Source organism: Anastrepha obliqua, chromosome 5 (assembly GCF_027943255.1).
Source record: "Anastrepha obliqua isolate idAnaObli1 chromosome 5, idAnaObli1_1.0, whole genome shotgun sequence".
In the NCBI taxonomy this organism is placed as follows: Eukaryota; Metazoa; Arthropoda; class Insecta; order Diptera; family Tephritidae; genus Anastrepha; species Anastrepha obliqua.
The window spans coordinates 125,163,823-125,183,270 of NC_072896.1; positions in this window are offsets into that span (position 1 = coordinate 125,163,823).

A 19,448-nucleotide genomic window follows, 5' to 3' on the forward strand; every position below is an offset into this window, starting at 1 on the left:
CAAACCTCCGAGTGTATTTCTGGCATGAAAAAGCTGCTCACAAAAATATCTGCCGTTCGGAGTGGGCTTAAAATTGTAGGTTCCTCCGTTGGTGAACAACATCAAGACGCACGTCACAAATAGGAGCAGGAGCTCGGCTAAACACCTAAAAGGGGTGTTCGTATATATACAAAACAGCAGAAGGGTCTGGCTGATCATTAAGGAACGAAAGGTTAACACAGGTTCGAAACCCCGAGCACGAAAAACGAATTGAAAAATAAAAGTTTTTCTAATACTATGAAAAAGCGGTTTCTGTGATTTTCTCTTATATTCTGCTTCTTCGAAAAACAATCCAACAATAATCCTAAAAAAATTCATTTGGAAAAAAATCCAAAAGTGAATGCAAAAAGTGAATTTTTAAGTTCTTGATATGATGACAAAATTTTTCAACAATTTAAGCATAATTGTAACTCTACTTATTTACCAAGAAATTTTTTGTGGCAAAGCGAAAATTTTTGCAGGCTTTTTTCTTTACCTTCTAAAGGAAAGTCAAAATAATTATCTTTATATACATTTCTTAATGGCGGACCGACGAATACAGCTTCCTCAATCTTAGCTTCATTTAACCTTGAAACTCTCAGACGAAGGTAAGGAAAAGTAGCTCAATCTTGGTCTATTGCTTTCACGAAAGTTTTCATCAGCTCCAGTTTTATGTGCAGCGGTGCACGTAACACTTGTCTCGGATCAACTCAGGTTGAAATGATTAACGATGAGGTCAAACCTTTCTTTTATAATGGTATTTTCTATCAGGACTATCTCATTCGCAAATAAAGCAACAAAATTTCGTATAGCCTAATGGTAAGCCAAGCAGAAGAGATACGGCTTTCAAATCTCTTGGTGTTCATCAATCTTAATCTGCAGCGCCAGGCTTTCATATTTTTATAAGACCCTTTCACATGGACTGTGTGACCAATAGGAATCGCAGGTAAAATATTTCCGTTATTTAATGAAACGTCTTTTACGCTTAACGTAAAGCTATCTATGAAACGTCTTCACTCGTTCTGTTTATATGTAATGTTAAGGCCTCCCATCAAACCTCAGATATTTTTGCAGAAAACTAAACTTTCTACGATTTCAAAACATTGTTTCAACTCCTTTTGTGTAGTATGAAAAAACGTTGTATTCACATCATTCTCTGAGAGGTTCCATTGTTGCAATCTCGAGCCTAGAAGTTCTGCTTTATTCGTTGGTAAATATAAGTCCCTTTCGAGACCATTTGCGATATCCTATGTGGCTGTGATGATGTACTGAGTACTATTGGAATTTTTCGGTATCAGGAGAAGACTGACGGAGGACGCTTAGACCATAGTATATTTGGATACTTTGTGGCATTCTTCTTCTGTTTGAAAATACCCTTGCCCGTCCCGAATAAATGAGTTGACAGGCAGAAATAAGAATCAATTGCATGATTTGTTGATTATTGCCACTCAGCCAATTTCTTAAACCTGTAATACACTGATTACAGCAGAAATAAGGAACCAAGTTTTTATCTTGGTAAGCAGCCATCTGGAGTTGGCCAACTGCCAACTGTTCTGGATTTTGCCAATCGTGTTTATCAGAAAATAAAGCGAGAACTTGTCATCGTATTTGATAACACGGTAACCGTGAACTACACGGGGTCCCGTTGTTCCGTGCTCTCGGGCCACCTCACCTAATCACTTGGTAGGTTTGGAAGCAACTGCACCTTAACCTGAGATCTTACGCTTCTTCTTTATCTTCCTACTATCGTCGTGTGGGTGGTTTCGTTTTTTGGCTTCTGTCTTGTTGGCGGTTAGGCATATCAAGTATTCATCAACCACCTTTTGACCACCTTGTCGGTCTTATCTTTCGAATGAGCTTTACCTTCGAATCCTGCCAAGGATAGTGAGAGAGACCTCTGGTAGAGCTTATACATCGAAGAACCTTTGTATTCACGCTTTCGCCCCATGTGGTCCACAGCTTTGCTCTCAACTATTTCTTGACTAGAGGCCAAGAGCTCGTCCTTGTCCGTACAACTTGTCCATTTGTCCGTCTGTTTGTTTAGTGCGTCTGTCCCTTTGTCCTGTCTGTCTGTTTGTTTATCCTGTAGTTTTGTCCGTTTGTCTGTCTATACGCGCTCAATGCGTCCGTCAGTTGTCCCGTCGTTTTATTCGTTTGTTTAATAGCTTTTTTGCCGCTATCCGAATTTTTGTTCTTTATGGTGTTCATTGCATCTGGTTCGTACGTTCACTTGTCCGGCCCAGGAGCTGCGCTTGTCGTCATGTACGATGACCAAGGAGGATAAGGGGAAATCACCGATTAACCGTGGCAACACGCCATACCATGGCAAGGCCGCGTTACAACCAGAGACGGACTGATATTAGGAGGGCTTCGTTAGGAGGCAGCCTTATTTAATCCTCCGGCTACCAAACTCACCCAATAGGCACGAGTCACATCACACCTTTGGTTGAGGGAGTCATTAGATTCGTTAAATTCGAAGGACATCGGGGATCGTGGGAAATTAAACTCCCAAATATCTTTTACTTATCGATTCGTATTATGCAGGGAAAGAAAAACAGAAATTAGTAAAAATGTGTGTCGGTACTTTTCCTTGTAGGCTTGTGTTATTAATTCATTGTTATAAGTTGTGGCTTTAGCAGGTTAGGCCAGATGACACCGGTTTACAGCTTCACAATTTAAATTGAGTGGAATACTGCACCATGAAAGCCGTTTGAAATATTTACTAGCAAACATCTACACTCGTTCGTTAGTGACTAGGAGGGCAGACTAACTTAGGTTTCTCGAAATTTAAAAAACAACTTCCCCACTCCATCCGTATTTTCCGCTTTTTTATTTCACTCGTTTGCATTTATTTTTTACTTATCACAATTGATTGCTTTCCTCTACCACATCCAATTTGTATTGGCCATGTTTTCAAGCTTTATTTTGACATTCCAAATTTCCGAAAATAAATCTTTGTATTATTCCATAATTCAGTTGAAATTTGCTGTACAAACAAATAAAGCGAGCAGCCAAACGCATTTGCGATCGATGCATAAAAATCGCAAATTTATGAGACGCATAACAACGGGAGATGGCAATGCATGCAACACACGCAACACCACCTACAGTTTGGTGGGCAGTTTATGCGCCTGCGCAGAATGCGCGTGAGCCGCCAGAATATCGCACTGGTATTGAGAGCAAAAAAAAAATACAATATATATATATAAAAAAAACTGTTGCAATTGGCGTAGCGTTCATAAGTCAAAGTGTATTCAAATAAAAATGTAAAAGTGAAATCGGCCAACAACAAAAGCAAATTGTCGAGACATTCGGCGACTGCGCTGGTGCGCTACGCGAGTCGATAATCATTAAATCAAACAGTTAGTCGGCAATTAGTGACGGCTTGCGTTAATCGCTCTCAAATGTGCATGTGTCCATGTGTCCATATGTCCATATGTCTGTGCATATGCAAATATTTATGCTAATGTTAATAGGACGGCGAGTTAACGTAAATTGCGAACATAGTAATTTGTTGCAATTATCGCCACTTGAAAACTGTGAAAAGCTGATTTGCAAGTCATCACTTCAATTCACTACAACAACTCGTTGATACTTGCATTTAGTTCACGCCAACAATAACATGCGTACACACACACACACGTGCATAGGTGCATTGTGCAATGCAGTTATTATAGGAAATTAGTTGTTAATTCTTACGGCGAGTTTTAAATGCTTTGAACTATTGATTGTTGATTGTCGCATTAATCACTGAACTCCACCGCAATTATCGCCCGTATTTGTTATAATAATTTATTTAATGTAACCCACTATTGGCCGCTAGCTGTAAATATAATCCACACTTTATTGGGTTGTTACTTTCCTATTTGCAAATTGCGCCAATTAACAGCAAAAAACAAGGAAAACAACAACGACTTATTGAACTCGAAAATTAAATGAAAATTATTTAAACGCTTTTGATTATTAAAAACTTCTTATAAATACTGGCTAGCATTAAATTGGGTCTGTGAAGCCAGCACCCATTTCTGGCTGGAAATCCAGAGACTTTTAATTGTCGAAAGCCTTTTTGTAGCGCTCTTGGCTGAAGCGCCTCAAAAATACGAATGCAAAGTGTGATAAATTCCTATCCCTCTGCGCTTCGCATTTTTCTTCCGCTGCTCGGTTGCACAGCTACAGCCGATAAATAATATTCGCACGAAATGTGTCTCCTTGCGTGGCAATACTGGGCAAAAGGAAAGGGCGCACAGTCAGGCGGACAGACGTGAAAGTGGATGAACAGCCAATAACAAGTACAACAACAGCAACTCCAAATGCAACACTGGCATCAACACCAGCAAGAAACGTCAGCCACACAGCAGCGCAGGCGCCTCTGGGCATCAACGCGTACGCGCCTCCATGCCTTCTTGAATGGACACTTATGAAATGGCATCGTGGGCGCCCGTTTATGTGGCATTTCATTTAATACACGCCAGCAACAGCGCACAGCAGCAACAAAGCTAACAAAGCGAAAAACAACAACAACAACAGCAACACGAGCAATGAGCACAACAATTGAAATATGTGCGCTGCGCTCATAAAAATGTCAAAAAGTTTGTTGGTATGTTTGGTTCGTTTTCACCACATTTTTCCCCTGCACTCCACTTGTCGCTGGCACACATTTAACAGTGCATGCGCGCATATTTTCATTTAATTGGCAATGCAAACACGCCAGTGCCGTTGGAGACAACGCAAGCGGGCTGACAAGGGCAAGCGATAGTGACACCAGCGCACTGGCCTGCGCACGCGCGCCCTACACCTCAAACATAGCAGAGGGTGACGGAAGGGTAGCTCAGATCAGAATGTGTCTCGCGCGCACGCAGCGATACAGTTGCAACAGCAGCAACGCAGAGGTAACAGAACACAAAAAAAAAACTATTTTCTTTTGTATCAAACGAGATGCTGAAATGCGAGTGAAGTTTAGCAGCATTCCTGTAAAATTTTAGTTGAGCAGCAACAGCAGCTTCCTTTCCGGGCTCTGGGATAACGATATGCTAGCAGCAAGCACAACTTCAACAACACAGCCAAATTGTTGGGCGCTTATGTGACGACGCGCCAGCGTGCATAAACCAAATTTCACGCAAATCAAAATGTCATAAATATGTGGTTTATACAACGCGCTTATCCACACCAGCCAACGGCCAGCTACAACAAGGCGCGTTAATGCCACACATTCTCGTTTAAATGAATTGAATACGAAACGCAGACAATAGGCATTTGGTGGACGGGTGGTCGGAAGTACGGACAACTGCGGTGTACGCGCGGTGTTTTCTGACAGGCGCTAAATTGGTGAGATTTCAACATGTCGCCGACAATGCGCCCTGATGACAGTCTAAGTTGGCGGCTGTGCCCGCTCGCTAAAGGTAGCTTCGGGCGAGCGACAATAGCGCATTGCTGCAATCGTTGTGCCGTTCATATGTGGGCGCGTGCCTTGTTGTACGCAGAATACTACTACTGGCTGGCTTTGAATTAGTAATTAATAATAATTAAATAAGCGATTTTGGAATGTTAAAGTACTCAAGCGAAATATGGAATCGCTGGTAAAATTTACATTCCTATGCACCGCTCGAAAAATTTATAAGACCAGGATGATTATGATGATATCTACTAAAGCAATAATAGAAAAATGTTTCAGTATCGTTTCGTTGATTGTACGTTTGAAACGGTTTCTCAAAGCGGAAATTATTCCGCATTTATTGCTGGTATTTTAGTAACCGCGCAAATTCTTGTAAGAGGAAAGCGTTTGCTTTTAATTTAAAAGTGTAAAATGCAACTTTTAACGTTAAAATTATTATATTACGAGTGCTTTTGATCACTTTATCTCGTTCTCATATTTATGTGGTTGTTTGGGATTAGAAACAAAAAATATGTCGCGCGGAACCGCGCTTTGTCTGAAGCGGGACAAAATTTTAGCCTGGAAAGAGAGAGACCTTACAATGCGAGAAATTATTTCAAAATTGAAAAAAAGAAAAACAGGGTTTTGCAGATAAAATTGACATTTTGAGAAAGAGGGACTTGGCATGAAAGGGAAAGAGTAAGTTCAATTTTTTAAAATTTCAATCAGATGGTTTACTAAAATACATATTAGCATGACAAATAAAGGAAAAAGGAGGAGAGAATGGCTCGTAATTTTAGAGGGGGTTCTGTCACAGCAGACGATGTTATTACTTTTTTTGATGATACTTTCGTTGAGGAGGGGATTTTCAAGCATGACAACGCATCCGTTCATGCCTCCAGAAGCAACAAAAAGGTTTTTAGCAGCGAGAAAAATACCAATTTTTGAATAGCTTACCTGCAGCCTGTTTGGGCAATAACTTTTCAATCGGATTCCAAAAACGGAAGACAGTTTATCTCTTAGAATTGCGATTAATGCCGAATTCTCAAAAATTGATCAGAATATTTTAAAACTTAATCAAATCAAATCAAAACTCAATCAAATTATAATCAAAAGAGGCTACAACACATTTTTTTTAGTCGGGACAGACTAGCAAGTACAACACTTAGACATAATTAAATCCCCAAAGTACTGCACTCGGATTCCTTTTTTAATTTTCTTTAAATCTACTCGACCTCCGAAGAAATCTGAGTAAATCTTGTGCTGCCAAGGAGCCAAGGTGGTCGCTTCTTAACACATCAGTGCCAAAGACCTCAAGCCTAATTTAAGCGAAGGCGGGGCAGACGCACAGAAAGCGGTCCGCCGCCTCATCCTCCTCTCCACATGCTGAGCAAAGTGCACTATCTGAGATGCGCACCTTTTCCATGTGCTTTGCACATAGAAAGTGACACTCTGCTTAGTGACAGGAGGAACTGCGAACAGTCGGTCGGGCATGACAGGTAACATCAGTTTTGTCCATCTGCAGCCTCTCTCAGCCTGCCAAGCTCGCTTGAAAGGCAGAACGGGCTCCGAGCCAAAAAAAGTTGGCCTCAGAACCCATTCTGGCAGAAGAGTCAGAGATCTCGTTACCCGCTATACCCACGTATCCCGGGACCCATGTTACCATCAGGATATTATGTCTACCAACATAGTTCAGCCTGGATTTACAGGGCTCGATTACCCTTAAAGTTGGGGGGTTATCTAAGGCCATGAGAGCAGCTTGGCTGTCGCTGCAGACACATATAAATCTGCCTCTCTATCTGTTTTCCACAACAAAGTTCATTGCTCATTGAACTGCATACACCTCCGCTTAAAACACAGTTGCATGCATTCCAAGAGCAAAGTGCAGTTTTGTCCTGCTGGACTCCACGTAGACCCCAGAGCCGGAGCCGCGCTTGGTCCTGGAGCCATCTGTGAAAATGCGAAAACAGTGTTTGCCGAGCTCATTTTCTGAGTTTGACCACAGTTGAGCCTCTGTCAACACCACACTGTATCTTTTCTCAAGCACGACACAGGATGGCATGGAGTCAAGGGGCATGGCTACTCTGTTCCGTTCCCCTGTGTTCCATGCCTACTCTGTTGTCCAATGCCCTACAGAGGCCGTACCAATTCGCTTTGTGTTTCAGCCTGCAGATGACCTTCAAGGCCCCTCCTTGGATGAAAACATCAAGTGGTGGTAAACTTATCAGAGCATCTAATGCCGGGCCTGAAGTAGCCGGAAAAGCTCCGACGCAACAGATGGCCACAGTGCGTTGTTTTGGTCTACTCATCCAGACCACTGATGCATAGATTATAATAGGTCTTATCATAGCCGTGTAGATAGATCCATAGGACCTTGCTAGGAGGTCACACGTTTTTCCAAAAACACCCCTGCACTGCCAGAAGGCTGTCAGTGCCTTGGACGTCATTGTTTCAACGTCGAGTCCATCAAGCTTCCTCCTTCTGGTGAAGAGGGCAATACCAGTCTTGGTGGGGTTTGCCGATGGCCCATTCGCACAGCACCCAGTATCAATCATATCCAGAGTTTTCTGCACATTCCTGCAGATGTTCACAAGCAAAGGGCCTGTTACCAAACAGGCAACATCGTCCGCATATGCTTGTGCGTAGACTCCCGAGTCGGTTAAGATGGTGAGTAGAGGATCGATTACCATGCACCAGAGCAATGGTGACAGCACACCACCTTGGGGGCAACCTCTATTAACTCCGGATGACACCAGCAGATCTTCTCTGAACGAATCCAATTCACTCCGTGCCTTCTAGCAGAGCTACACATACTGTCAAAAGTGGCATTATCAAACGCCCCCTCTATGTCTAAAAAGATACCCATAGCGTAGTCCCTCCTGTCGATGGCCAGCTCTACCCTACCTACAAGGTTTGCAGTGCCGACTCGCCGGATTTTCCACTTTGATAGGCATGCTGAAATGGAGGCAGAGAAAAGTAAACTCCAAAATATAAGCTAACCCCGAGAATTCTATTTCTTTATATTAAATATAATAAAATTCGTCTTACACTTTTTTCGTTCTTTTGATTTTACTTTTGCTAATAACTAATTTAAGTTTCGTGAAATGTTTGCTTATTTATAGAAATTTTTAAAACATTTATCATTTAAAGTTTAAATAAAAAATTTTAAATTGTTTGGCCTAAGCTGATAATAAAAAGATAAGAAATTTAGATGGCCTTATAATGTTTTCGTGTGGTGTAGATCACTCTCTCTCAGTCAAACCATGTAATTTAATTTATTTTCCTGGTGCCTTTTGAATCGTCTATTCCTTAATATTGATTTTCTTATAAAAATAAAAAATTGATAGATTTGGGCATGAGACGGGTCGCCCTAAAATTCGTACCAAAACTGCTCAATTTCGACCAAAAGCAGCATCGCATGAACATTGCTAATGAGATGTTGGACTCTGTCCGCGACGACCCAAATTTGCTCCAGAAGGTCATAACTAGCGACGAATCGTGGGTTTATGGTTATGACGTGCGCGCCAAGTTCGGTCGAATGTAAACGTTTTGTGTACCGTTTTCTTCGATTGCAGGAGCGTTGTGCATCATGCCACAGGGTAAAACGGTCAATAAGGAATACTACTGTGGGCAAAAAGTAAGGTGAATTTGGTTGTAAAATGAAAAATCTTTATTTATTCTTGTAAATCAATTTAATTCCCTTCAAAATAATCCCCTCTCGATGAAATACACTTATGCCAACGATTTTTTCAATCCCCGAAACATGCCAAATAGTCCATTTCCGGTATATCCATCAACACCTTCTTCGATTCAGCTTTTATCTCCTCAATCGACTCGAAACGCGTTCCCCGGAGTGGTCTCTTGAGTTTTGGGAATAGCCAGAAGTCACACGGAGCCAAATCAGGCGAAAACGGTGGTTGCGGAACGATATGCGTGGAATTTTTGGCGAAATGGTCACGAAGAACGAGTGCAGTGTGAGACGGTGCATTATCGTGATGCAAAAACCAAGAGTTGTTGGCCCATAATTCTGGTCTTTTTAGACGAATTGCTTCACGTAAACGACGCATAACGCTCAAATAATATTCCTTATTAACAGTTTGGCCAGGTGGAAGGAATTCATAGTGCACCACACCACGAAAATCGAAAAAACTGTCATCATGACCTTTATTTTTGAACGACTTTGACGTGCTCTTTTCGGTCTGGCCTCGCCTTTAGCACGATATTCGCTTGATTGGTCGGGTGTTTCAGGGTCGTAAGCATAAATCCAAGTCTCACCTCCCGTAATAATGCATTTAAGCTTGTCCTGATAGTCTGAAAGCATTGTTTCACACACATTAACGCGACGACTTTTTTCCAAGAAATTGAGAGTTTTCGGTACCAAACGAGATTTGACTTTTCGTATGCCCAAATGGTCTTTCAAAATGGTTTTCACAGATCCTTCCAACCGACGATTTTTGAGCACTAACTCCTTCACTTTATTGACGTGTTGGTCATCTGTTGACGTCGATGGTCGTCCGGAGCGCTCCAAGTCATCAACACGTTCTCGACCCTCTTTGAAATCTTTGTACCACTTATAAACATTTTTCTGCGACATGGTCGAATCACCAAATGCCTTCTGCAACATGCTAAACGTTTCCGCAGCCGAAATTTCATTCCGCAAACAAAATTTGATGGCACTTCTCTGCTCAATCAAATCAGACATTGTAAAAATCAAAAAATGCACTCTTGGTCGTTTGGTAAACACAAGCGTAAATATATTACTGATAATGACATTCACATGAAAGTTGACCCAGATGTTATTAACAGTGCTGCCAACTCATGAAAAAAATAACACATTCTTGCTTGTGTGCGACTTTTTGGCCAAAAACAACACACTAATGGTGCCACAGCCACCATATTCCCCAGATCTGGCTCCCTGTGACTTTTTCTTGTTCCCGAAACTGAAGAGGATTTTTTGAAGTGCTTCGAAGATTGGAAAAAACGTTGGCACAAGTGCATAATAACTCATGGGGATTACTTTGAAGAGGACAAAATAGATATTAATGAATAAATAAATAATTTTTGGAAAAACACAAAATTCGCGATATTTTTTGAATACACCTCGTATTACCTTCAACGGCCGCTAAATGGGTTAGTAAGTGACTACCATTCGGAAGCGAAAGGGTTCGAAACACCAAAAGTTTCTTCAATATCCGTCGCCCCTGGGCAGGCAAACCTCCGAGAGTGTTTCTACCATGAAAAAGCTCCTCACACAAAATTATTTGTATTTGTTTCCATTTGTATTCACCTGTAGAACCTTCGGACATAGCTCAATAGGAAAGAGGAGTTCCGGTTGCACAAACAACATGACTCCGTACTTTATGTGTGAGAGAAGGTTTCGTACGACAATTGAAGAGGAGGGATGGAGGAAAGTACAAAGGCATGAAGTCTGGCTATAGGACTTTTCACATCTACACAGAGGGTTCTAAAACTTTAGACGGAGTGGGAGCGCGCTTTAATGCTCAAAACTAGGGATAAGGCAGCCTATCAAGCTGCCAGACTACAGCAGTATTTCCCAGCAGAAGTTTTTGCTGTGGGGAAAGCTGCGGAGCTAGCCTACACAAGAACAAGAAAGAACTCAATAATTAATATATACGTGGGCAGTCAAGCAGCAATAAAAGCAATAAGTTCTTATTGTATTAAGTCCAAACATGTTCAACGGAGCAGGGAGGCCATAGAAAGACTAGCCGCAAACGGAAAGCTGCATATCTATTGGGTACCTTCAGCTAAGGACAAAAAATTTACTCAATTCGTACTTACGCTCTCGCGAAAGGACTGCAGAACTATCATAGGTATGCTGACAGGTCATAGTCTATTGGCTGCACATGCGTACAAGATAGGGATTGCTAACACGGACAAATGCAGGGAACGCAGAGAGGATGTTGAGGAACCTTTACAACACCTGCTGTGCGTTTGTCCGGCATTATTGCCTGGGAGCCCCACTATTTGAGGGTCTCGAGGACGTCTCAAAAGCCCAGCTCCTAGCTCTGCTTTCTCCAAAAGCGTTGATATCCTACATGATGTCGACTTTCAGTATTTATAGAGGTCGGTCTCCATCTGGTATCGCTATGGACGAAAAGGTTTATGCGTAGCTTAATGGCAACCTGGCTTACCTAACCTAACCTCTTTCCATTTGTGGAACAACATAAAGACGCAGCCACAATAGAAGAACAGGCTCAGTCAAACACCTAATAAAGTGTGAAAGCGCCAATTATAAATACGTAAGTTTAAAAATAAAGTCCAAAGAAAAATAAAAATAGTTCAAGTAGAAAACTTAAGGAAAATTTAAAAATTAATCTCAATATCTGTCTCTTCTGCAGCCGTACATAGATTTTAATGCTCAATTTAGCCATACAGTTGAGCGTAAATACGCACCCACATACGTACATCTCCACATACACAGATAACTATAAGCTCCATTACAATAAAAAATCAAGTCCAACAGCATATGCAACACAACAACCACCCGGCACGCATGGCAAGGATTAGAGTTGCACTGCAATACTTCAAGTATCGCATGGAAGCTTGCAATGCAAGCGAGCCCCTTCGCTCCGCAAAGCAAACAATTCAGAAAAACAATAAACCCGACACACCACTTGCGACCACTTTTCTCTTGGCTATTTGTCTTTTGCTACCAACAAAGAACGCAACAATGGCTGCGTATGCCGGAGCCAAGCAACAATGGATGTCCAAAGAACAGCTTGGACAAATGAATGGTGGATGGTTTGGAAACGTGGGTGAGCATTTGCAAAACGAATCGCCATGGCACACATGGGAGCCCACTGGCAGGCGGCAAATTGAATTTGAATGCGTGCTGACCACACTCACGCTCGTGATCGTATAAATGTGTTCATTTGCGGGTGGACGGGTGTGCAAAGCCAACATTTCCGTTTCCGTTGATTACGCGTTGCGGCAATAAATGGATAAAATATGTGTCGCAGTGGCAATTGAGTTTGTATCAGATGTGGGCGTGTTAAACGTGTTGGCGCCCATTCTCATGAGCTCTCACTATAAGTTTGTAAATATATATGTGTGTGTATGCATGAATGTGTTACTAGCAGCCACTGGCTAATGGCAAAGGCAGCAATCGTTAAATACAAATGGCACTTGTGCAGCAATTAAAAATGACAAAATGTCGCCACCCACCAGCAACAACAAGAAAACCAGAAAAACAATGCAGAAATGGAAATATTTAAAGCAACATCAGGCCAAGCCGATTGACTAAATTCAAACCAACTCGTGCAAACACTTGGACAAAACAAAAAACCATTCCCAGGTACACTGGGAAAATATCACGAATATGCTGTTTAAGATAATGAATCGATCTCTTCAAGCGTGACCTTAGAAAATGCAAAAATATTATTTTACTTACCCGAATTATATTTACTACCTTCCAAATGAAATACACAATCGCAACATTTTTTCGGCTTTGAAATGTTTATGATCGCTTTTCAGTATCACCTCCGAAAGTACCACCGAATCTAACCTGCGTTTTTTACTTTATATTAGGTAAAGTAAATTATACTCTCTGGCCGAAGCCACGCAGAGACCATTTTGGTCCTTAGCTATACCAGATCAGAGTCCTTTTTTTGTATTAGCGAAAATATGCATCGCTCAAGATAAAAGATCGCGTACTGTTCGCGAATTTTTTGAGTCGCTTAAGCTCCACTTCAGGGATACATTCTAGTCTTTCAAAACTGAGAGCCTTCCAGGTAGCATAGTCTAGTTATCGAGAGAGCTCGACAGCAGTATAGAAGTTGCTCCAGGGTTTTTTTTTTTGTACACGGCTCATTACATTTCGCATAGGGGTTCAAGCACCTGAATTATTTGATCCCCTGTGGGTCTCGCGCCTTCTTTTGCTATATCGTCCACTATCTCAGTTCCCTCTATGCCTGATGGCTTACTTTAAATCCATTTAAACTAATTTTGCACGATACGAAGGTTATTTGATAAACAAAAAACCTTTTTCGAAAATTCGTTTCTTAAGGTGCTCTCATGTGGACACCTTAAGTTGGCCAAATTATAGTCACAGGTGAGTCAAAAGACATCTCTTCGATTATACAGATGAAATCCAGCACCGGAAAAGACTGGTCTAACAGTTTAATCAGACAAACATTAACGACATTACGACAGTGATAGGGGCCCTCTTACTACCTTCCTAAACTCTCGACCTCCAATGCCGTCCAACCCAATGAAACAGCATGACGACGCACGAGGACTGGCAGGTCATTTCTTCTTTCGAAAAATAGTTCACGGTTCAACCTGCCGCGAATGCTAAAACACGGAATTTCGGGGAGAGGTTTGAGTAAAGTACGAGGCAGAAGTGGCATAGCCCATGAAGCAAGAATTCTTGAATCGAGAGTGGCATAAGCTCCGGATATAACCTTTTGCGCTGTAGAAAATATCTAAATCGACCAGATATTCACAATTCGTAATGTCGTGGAAGAGACTCGTGAAAAAAAATCAACACACACCAACTTTTCTTCGACTTCAAAGCTATATTCGACAGCACGAAAAGGAGTTACCTGTATGCCGCGATGTCTGAATTTGGTATCCCCGCGAAACTAATTCGGTTATGCAAAGGAGGACCTCTCCAAGCGATTTGATACCGAATGAGGTTTTAGACAGGATGACTCGCTGTCGTGTGACTTTTTAACCTGATGCTGGAACAGATCATGCGAGCCGCAGAACTTAATCGCTTCGGTACAGTTTTTTATGTACGCTTTTATAACATAACTCGTATGCCGATGATATTGAAATCATTGGCCTTAACAACCGATCTGGATAAAGAAGTACAAAAAAGCAAAGGACATGGGTCTGCTGGTGAACTAGGACCCATGTCACTGTTGATAGTTATGATTTCGAGGTTGTAAAAGACTTCGTTTATTTAGGAACCAGCATTAACAGTGATATTAAAGTTAACCTTGAAACCCAACGGAGAATCTCTCTTGCAAACAAATACTACTGTTGACTAAGTAGGCAATTGAGTAGTAAAGTCCTCTCTCGACGAAAGAAACTAACACTCTACAAGGCTCTCATCATGCTCGTCCTAATGTATGGCGCAGAAGCTTGGACGATGACAACATCCGATGAAGCGTCGCTTGTAGTGTTTGAGAGAAAGATTCTACGGAAGATTTTTGGACCTTTGCACGTTGGTGACGGCGAGTATCACATTTGATCGAACAATGAGCTGTATGGGGCTTACGACGACTTAGACATAGCGCAGCGAATAAAGATACAGCGGCTACGTTGGCTGGGTCCTGTCGTCCGAATGCATGCAAAGTTCCGGCTCTGAAAGTATTCGATGCCATACCAGCTGGGGGTAGCAGAGGAAGAAGGCCTCCTCTGCGCCGGAAAGATCAGGTGGAGAAGGAATTGACTTCACTTGATGTGTCTAACAAGAAAGAAACGACCGACGCGCTTTGTTCAACTCGGCCAAAATCACATAAGCGGTTATCGCGCCAATCAAGAAGAAGAAAAATGTATACTAGGATATAATAAAAAAAATAAATAATTCGAAGTATACTGCTATTAGGTGTTTGGCCCAGCTCCTACTCGGATTTGTGGTGTCCATCTTGATGTTTTTCTCTAAGAGAAGGAGGAGGAGCTTTTTCATGTCACAAATACACTTTGCCTTTGATTGTGGAGGGGCGATCAACGAAAACAAAACAAGGTTTTCTATAATTTTGCTGTTTCAGGCACGGAGATTCGAACCTACGCACTCGCAAATCGTAGTCACGCGCCATAGTCTTTGTTGTTATTGCTTGTTTGATTGGGTGCCTTTCCAATTTGTTTTGCGCGTCTCGTGCCTTTTTGATGACAGAAATACACTCGGTGGCTTGCCATTGCCTGCCGAAAAGCAAATGCTCGGATGTTCAATTACAAAAGTTCAATGAAGCTGAATAGTTTACTTCACTCTTTATTTTCTTTCTGTGCTCGCAGGCCGCATGAAATGAAAATTTAATTTTAGAAACAATTTTGTAAGGCTTAAAGTGTTTGCTAAAGATTTCAATAACGAAAATTTCAATGGTCTATGAAACTTTGTCGAAAAACTACTGTTATACCACCTCCGTAGTAAACCACAAACCCATCTCTTCGCTAATCAGCCTGTTCGCAGTGGACAAGTGCATGTAATGGACACTTTTAATCACCTACTGCAGCAATACCAACAGCAACAGCAACTGCAGCAGTAGCCATACGCATACTTTACAATAAAAATTCACTCGTTTGTGGATGCAAGCGATTACCAAAAGCAATTAAAACGGCTTAAAAGACAACCAACTGATTTATTGAGGCGAATTGTAAACACTTGGAATGACCACAGCAGCGACCGCCACCACCGAGCGGCGATCCCGATGACTTTTTGTCGATTTGCAACAAGCAACCACCAGCCGTCCCTCTCTGCTCTGCTGCAAATGTACAATTCTAATTGCAATAATTGTGCAGTGAAGCAATTTAGAAGAATCGCTCGATGCCAAACTATCAATACGAAAATTCTAATTGAAAAAAGCTCAATGCAAAATACACTCTTGCTTCGCTACGACGCAACAGTGACAATAAAAGCCAACCAACTACAAGTAGTGTTCACAAAATGCTTCGTAGCAACAAAAATAGCAGCAACAACACAGCTGAGGTGGAAGCAAAAGCTGCGATTGAAAAAGTGTTGGCCGAATTTGTCGCATAGGAAATGGGTTTGTGAGCGCGTATTTAGAATTTATATCCGAATACAGTGCACATAAATCTGGCAACAGCACAACACAACAACACCGGCATTTGTAAAAATAATGATAGCAACTCGAGCGAAATGTTGCCGCAACAATAGTTGTTGTTACTGTTGTTGTTGTTAGAATGGTTACAATATCTGCACATCACACAATGGCATGCCACATGCGGCATGCGGCAACTGCAAGCGATTTGCTCTCGGTCCAACGTTTATTCTGTGTACGTGCAACAAACAAATGTGGCAATATCTCCACATCCACAATACGAGCGCATGTGTGTGTATGTATGTATGTGCAAGTGCGGGGGGAGGAGTAACGGTAAAAATTTTGTGTGCTACAACATTTATAATTGCTTGTAGGATTTGTAGCTCAGCGATTATTGTTTTTGCATTTATATGTTTTTATTGCGTCTATATGCACCGACCGCCACACTCACACACATACACGCACAAAACAAACACTCCGATTGACCGCCGCCATGTTTTACGACATAGACACAGCACAGCACAGTAAGCATTGCCGATAGAAATACAAAATGAATGGCCACAACATCTGCGCTCGCAAATCAACATACACACAAACACATACATACATACATATGTGCATATGTTCATATGTGGAGCTCGTGAGCTGGAATTTGTGTAAAATCGTTAAAAGTAAATCTTCATTAGATCTGCACAACGAAGCATTAAACAAGTTGTTGGAAGCTGTAAAAATAAAAAGTATGGCATCTCTCTTTTCCCAAGTTTTTATAGCTTTCAATTGATTTACGTAGGGTAGTAATACAATGTGAATTGAAATTAATGACACTCCCAGCCTTGAAAATTCATTAAAGCCTTCAACCAAAAATCTCAAAAATGCTGCGCTCCTATTTCGTTAATATATTTTTCTAAAGTGTATAAAAGTACGTAATATTTTGTGCAACATAAGGTCACTGTTTTTATCTAATAGTGGAGAATTTTTGGAATTGCCCTAAAACAGTGTTTCATGAGAATTTTTAAGTACCAAAATCCATCGGCTTAAGAAAACGCGTTTCTTTACATGCCTTCTTAATATTCCTTACGGCTAAACTTTACATCTAAGGTATAAATATAAATATACAGGGTTGGCCATATTAAACTGACCCATGTGATTATTAAAAAAATATGGAAAAAGAAACATTTTTTTGTGTTTCATTGTGAAAAACATTTAATTTAGTTCAAGGAGATTCGTTTACATCACTTTTTGAATATGATATCGCGCAAGTGGTCACCCTTAGCACGTATTTGGATATGTACAGGGTTGGCCATCTTAAACTGACCCATGTGATTATTAAAAAAAAATGGAAAAAGAAACATTTTTTTGTGTTTCATTGTGAAAAACATTTAATTTAGTTCAAGGAGATTCGTTTACATCACTTTTTGAATATGATATCGCGCAAGTGGTCGCCCTTAGCTCGTATAGCGTAATGTGCCCGTTTTTCGGCGTTTTCCATAGTTTTGGCCAGCGTCTCGGCCGATATGGCGGCTATTTCCCGTCGGATATTGGCCTTAAGTGCGCCTAGTGTCTTTGGCTTGTTGACGTAAAGCTTAGATTTCAAATTACATTAAAAAGTTATAGGGTTACTCAATGGGTCAGTTTAATATGGCCAACCCTGTATATATTATAATAGTAATCCGTTCTTTGCCAAGGTAGCTTTTTTACTGATTCCAAGGTTACAACTAAGTTAAAAAATATGAGCTTAAGAACTAATAGTGAGAGTCAAAATATAAATTGTTGTTGTTTTATGTAAGAAAGAGAAATAGATTGGTTCAGATTGGCTATTAAGGAAAAGATCAATTAGCCAAGGAACAAATTAAATATATGATAAGTAGGAGAGCTAAGGTAAGAATGAGTAAGCAAGTGTGTATTGTTGGTAGTGGAAGCAGGATTATGTGATATTCGAAAGTTATTTTGTTGCTAATGTTGTTGTTGAATGCGAAGTTGCCATTCATGAAATTGGAGCCCAAACAATCGAAAATGTGCTTGAAAATTTGGTTGATCGAATGACCTACTGTAAAGCCAGTCGTGGAAGTCATTTGAACGATATTATTTTTCATTCATAAATGGGCAATCTTCAAAATAAAAAAAAGTTTGAAAAAATATAGATTAGTTTTTTTTTTATAGCTGATTCAAAAAGCAAATTTTACATTTTATTTAAAAGCAAATTTTACATGGCCTACCCTATGTTTCTAAAAAAAAATGTATACCATGACGTTCTTCCAGCAAATAAGCCATTTGTATGCATTTGTAAACCTGGTCGATTTGTGAATTTTCTTTGACTGACGTACAAAAAAGCTCATCTGCAGTTGTCACGAATTTTATTTTCAGTTTGACAAATATGACATACGGAAATTAGCCTGTAAATGTGGCTTTGAGCTGCCTGGTGCATATGTGGAAAAATTCAGAAAGCAATTTGACTGCTTGGCATATACATATTTGAAGTAATATTACCATTCATAATTTAGGTAGAAAAATGTTTGCATTCTCGAGCAAATGACATTGGTTTTGCTTACTGCTACTTATGTATACTAAGGAGTAACTGCGCGTACCAATTTGCTAAGACCATTTTTGAACGAGGAGGTACAGTTGGTTATTTTTTTGGAAGCAATAAGACACATCTACCTCCTGCACCTCCTACAAATGCACGCATACATTTATAACAGCAGGAACTTATTTTTTACCAGCGTTTTATAAAAATGTTGCGGTTAAACTCTCGATCTGGCATACACACACCCAGACACGCATTCTAATTTGTGGTTTATCGGTAAAACTTTTCGATACTTTTCGTCATTGCAGTCCAACCCCTAATTGAGGGATGATTGCCTGAGCGCTGGTGATGAGATGCCATGAAAGTGGCCCGCATATGACAGACAGCGCGGCAGGCATAAGGAAAGCGTAGCAGAGCGTAATTTGTGTAAAAGTTGTAAAAAGCGCATTGAATACTATCAAAATGTAATTATGCATAATTTTTACTTGAACTGCCAAAAAGTTTCCACTTACCCGAAAGAGCGAAAGTGCAAGCAAAAAAGTTTGGTCGATTTGTCTGCTGGGATTAAGCTAATTAAAGGACAATTTTTACTTGCTACGAATATCGCTGCAGTTGTGAATATTAAGCGGCATGCCAGGGAAGGTATTTGTGAGGGAAAACAGAATTAATTTCTTAAAACTTGTTGCAATCAATTATGTGTGAAGCGGTCTACTTGGTATACTTTTCGGCAGTTTCAAAGGACTTAACATGAAAAGGGTTGCGCTACGTAGCCACTTTTAGTTTCACATTT